This window comes from Alexandromys fortis, unplaced genomic scaffold (genome assembly GCF_014885135.2).
Source record: "Alexandromys fortis isolate MF-2015 unplaced genomic scaffold, M_Fortis_MF-2015_v1.1 scaffold_16, whole genome shotgun sequence".
NCBI classification, from domain to species: Eukaryota; Metazoa; Chordata; class Mammalia; order Rodentia; family Cricetidae; genus Alexandromys; species Alexandromys fortis.
This window is the reverse complement of record NW_026067893.1, coordinates 19,403,714-19,408,492: the sequence shown is the minus strand read 5'-3', so window position 1 is coordinate 19,408,492 and position 4,779 is coordinate 19,403,714.

Sequence of the window (4,779 nt, the reverse complement as noted above, 5' to 3'; positions counted from 1 at the left end):
CCCTTCTTTTTTTTTTTTTTTTTTTTGTTTTGGTTTTTTTTTTTTTTTTTTTTTTTTTTTTTTTTTTTTTTTTTTTTTTAAACAATACTGCAGGGGGAGGTAGGTGGTGTGTGGAATGCACGGTAGGCACTGGAAAGACTGCAGGGCTGATGTGGACCGTCCAAGTTGACTTCCAGATATCCTCTTCTCCCTCCGGCCTAAGAAGCTCACTTACTTGGATCCAGCCATTTCTGGCCCCCTCATGAGGAAATCAGGTCCAGAATGCTGAGTGGCATTCTGAGGTCTCCTAACAAGCAAGGCTCAGAGACACTCGTCATTTGAACTCAACATTTCATCTGATTGCTAGTGGATGACTTTTTTTTCTTTTTTGAGACAGATTTTCTCTGTGTATCCCTGGATGTCCTAGAACTAGCTCTGTAGAATAGGCTGGCCTCAGACTCACAGAGATCTGCTTGCCTCTGCCTCCCAAGTGCTGGGATTAAAGGTTTGTGCCACCATCACCTGGCTGTAGATGACTCCCCCCCCCCAAGACTTTTTTGTGGAGGTGTGTAGCACACTTATCTTTCACAGAAAGATACCTGGAATCCTGAAGTTCTGAACTGTCTGCTTCCCCTCTAGGGGAGTTTTTATGCTCTTACCTCAGAAGTCACCTATCATCATTCTTACTACATTCTGTTAGTCACACAGACAACTGATGGGACAGAGGATCCACACCATTGCGGAGATGGTCTTGGAGGCTGAAGCACCTTACCATTAATGTGCAAATCACCTGATATTATGCATCCCCCAAAAGTGGGCTTTGTAGACAGAAGTTTCTGTCCCTCCTGGTCCCACAGACATTTCGCCCAAAGAAATACATAGAGGCTTATATTAATTATACACTATTTGGCCTCTTAGTTGTGACTAGCTCTTACAACTTAAATTAACCCATAATTCTTATCCATGTTTAGCCAGATGGCTTGGTACCTTTTCCCAGTAAGGCATTTTCATCTTGCTTCCTTTGTGTCTGGTTGGTGACAGCGTCTCTGCCTTTCCTCTTCCCAGAATTCTCTTATTCTGGTTGCCCCAACTACCCTTCCTGCCTGGCTACTAGCCAATTCGTGTCTTTCTAAACCAACACAAGTGACAAACGTTTACAGTGTACAAGAGCAGATCCCACAGCAGGGCTTCGGAACTTTGATGTTAGTTTTGTCAAGCAGACACAACCTAGAATCACAGGAAAAAGGAATTTCAATGGGGGATTATCTTGCTCATGTTAATTGAGGTGGGGAAACCTCCTCACTGTGGGTGCCGCCATCCTCTATGCTGGCTTTTGAAGTGTTTAAGAGAAAGGGAGCTGAGCACTAACATACACACATCAAGTCACCGCTCTTTGCTCTTGACTGGATGTGAAGATGTGACCAGCAACTTCAATTTCCTGCCATCTTGACTTCCCTGAAATGATGTAAATGACCAATAGGGAGACAAATAAACCCTTCCTCTGCACGTTGCTCCTGTCAGTGTGTCTTATCACAGGGACAGGAAATGAAGCTAAGTCAAGGGCCTAAGGGGATCAGGGATCTTGCTTCAAGGTCACCACAGCACACAATCCACACTGCCACTTGGAGCTGATTCATGGACCTACCTCCCTTCTGCACTTCTGCCTGTCAGATCTCTTTAGAGACAAGTCAGGAGGGACCAGGCTATCTGCACCTACTCAGTCTTTCGGGCCCGATGACGTCATAAGCGAAGATGTGCATGAGGACAGACTCACCAGGAGCTGTGTGGCCACTCAGATCTGCTTATCCTCTTGGCTTCTATCAGTTTCTTCTAAAAACTGTTTGAATATAGCAGCCATCCTGTTATCTGTGGTTTTCCTTTCCACTGTTTCAGCTGCTTTTGGTTAAGAAGGGAGAGTAGAAGATATTCTGAGACCACACTCACATAACTTTATTCTTGACATGGGTACTGCTACGTAGCCAAAACTGGCCTTGAATTTTCCTGCCTGCAATTGTTCTGTTTGTGTTAGCCACTATTATTTACTCACTGTACCTAACTTACAAATTAAACTTTATCATATGCATGGGCATATAAGTGAAAAACACTGACAATGTAGGGCTGTGGAATATTCCTTTACACTATATGAATATGTCACTGTGATTGGTTTAATAAAGAAGCTGACTGGCCAATAGCTGGACAGAAAGAAATTGGGCAGGAGAGCCAGACAAGGAGAATGCCCGAAAGAAGGGCAGAGAGAGAACGCACCAGCTAGATGGAGAATAAGTAGGACACACAAAATGAGATAGAGGTAAAAGTCATAAACCCCAGGGCAGCACAAAGATTAATAGAAATGGGTTAAGTTGTAAGAGCTAGTCAGTGACAAGCCTGAGCATTTATAATTAATATTAAATCTCTGAGTCGGTTATTTGGGAAGTAGTTGCTAGGACAACAGTGTACAGCCTAGAGCGTAGAACTTCTTCTAATCCAAACAATTTTCTCACTAATTCATTTAGCAAATTACCTGAATCAAGTAGTTACTGTCTTTCATTTGTCCTGAGATCATTGACTTCTACATGCTAAGACTTAGCAAATAAACCCACTTCTAGCTCATCCAAACATTTCTGCTTCCTTCCAGAGAGTCCTTTCACTTTTAGCATGCATGCACTTTCTGCTGTGCCTTCATGGGCACACTGACTTCATCTACTGGGCGGATGTCATCCTCCACCAGGTTCCTCCCAAGGTCTGGATCTTCAGTATATTGTTTCCACTCAGCCACACTAAACTCTCATTGGAACAAGATAATGGTGTTTCTTTCCAAAACATGCTGAATAATTCTCCAAGGCTAGATGCCACGAACTCCATGACCTAGGGACTGACCTACGTGGGGTGACTGAGAATGAGGAACATTCTGGCAGATACACATACAGAAAAGCTGGGATTGGGTGGGCCATGTGCACTGATGGAGATGCACTGGAAGTAGCCTGGAACTTGGTGTATTTGTTTTATACAGCACAGTTCAGGAGTCTGTTGAGCTAATCTCAATATGGGGTCTTTGTAAGGATGCAATCTCAGGCTGAAGTCTCAGGGATAAGCAAGCTGTGGTTGATCTTTTATACACACACACACACACACACACACACACACACACACACACACACACACACCAGTGGTTGGACCAGGGAATGGCCTTGACATTCTCATGGTTCTAAGACATTGGAATCCTTCATGGCTATGCTGAGGTAAACAAAACACATTCACTCAGGACTTCCTCTACTCCCCATACCTAGGGGCTCATTGACATCCAGTTCCTCCCCCTTTTTAGTTGTTATTGTTGTTGTTTTGAGCCTGGGTCTGTTATGTAGCCCTGGTTGTCCCAGAACTCTCTAGGCAAGGCAGGCTTTGAAGTCACAGAAATTGGCCTGCCTCTGCCTCCCAGGTGCTGGAATTAAAGAAACCCTTTCTTAATGCACTACACCAGTCTAACCGGTCCTGTCTCTTTCCACGGGAGGTTTTAGTGGTGCTGCCAATGTTTTTTGGTCAGTGACTACTTCAGAGGGGAATAAAACCCAGGAAGTAGGCTAGAGATGTAGCTCAGTTGATAGAGTATTGCTCTGAGCATGCAGAAAGGGTTCCACCCCCAGCGCAGCGTAGATGGCATAGTGGCGCACCATTATACTCCCAGAACTCCAAAGCTGGAGGAAGGACGATTGGAAACTCAAGGTCATCCTCTGCTAATATAGGAAAGCTTGGGATACATGGGACCAGGTACCAAAATAAAATCCAGGAGGAATCTACCAAAGAGTCTGGACATGTTTTCAGGGAAAGCCAGACATAAGCACTTTTGCACCTAGAGTCGGAAAACTAAAAACGATGCTGCCCGCACCCCATAGCTGTAGTCAGTAATAGAAAATGCAGTCAAACAAGACCACAGAGCCAAGAATAAGATAAATACAGCAGAGAAAGTTTGAGTTCCTGGATCCACTCCTGCCTGAGGCTACTTTGAACTCTTTTTGGTATGTCTCCACACAAGCCAATAGTGTTGGGTTTCTCACTAAAAGGGCCTTCATAGTGACTCTCTGGCTCATACTTGTACTGCGAAGAATCAGTCCCTGGGGCAGCACGTGCTGAGAGAAAGCAATCAAGGGATGAGAAACACAGTGAAGATCTCTGAGTGTTGAGAAGCTGCTGCCCAAAGCCAAGCAACAGCCCTTCAGGGAGGCTGGCTGTGGTTTTAACTGGAAGGTGAGAAACACACTCTCTTGGACTTGGCAGGAGTAGAAGTTGGTACCTCAGGAAGGGAACGACATTCTCCAAAGGTCTGAAATGTTCCTTCTCAGAGTCAATAGCTCCCCTCTGAACAGCATCGTTCTTTCACTGTGGTAAACAGCTGGCAAGAATCTCACACGTCTATCAACAATAGAGAACTGGATACACATCTTTTGGAGCTATGCGTGCTCTATTAAAGGAAAATCCTAAGACTGTAGGAAGCCACGCATGTTTAGTGTGTAAGGAGAAACGAAACTACATCCATCAATGAAAAGAGGACAGAATGCTTGAGTGGGGACAATAGTTTCCATCCTATATAAGGTGATCAGAGGAAGCCTTAAGCAGAACAAAATGAAGGTCCAAAGAAAGAGAGGAAGTCAACAGCTTTCAGGGAAGGAGTCTTCTAAGCACAAGGCGTGGTGAGCATGATGCTCTCAGAGTGCTGACTTTAGGGATACAGGTGAGAACAAGTCACCAGTAATCAGCAGATGGGATTGTGGGTCACCATGGAGAGGTAAGGGCAGTGCTTATGGA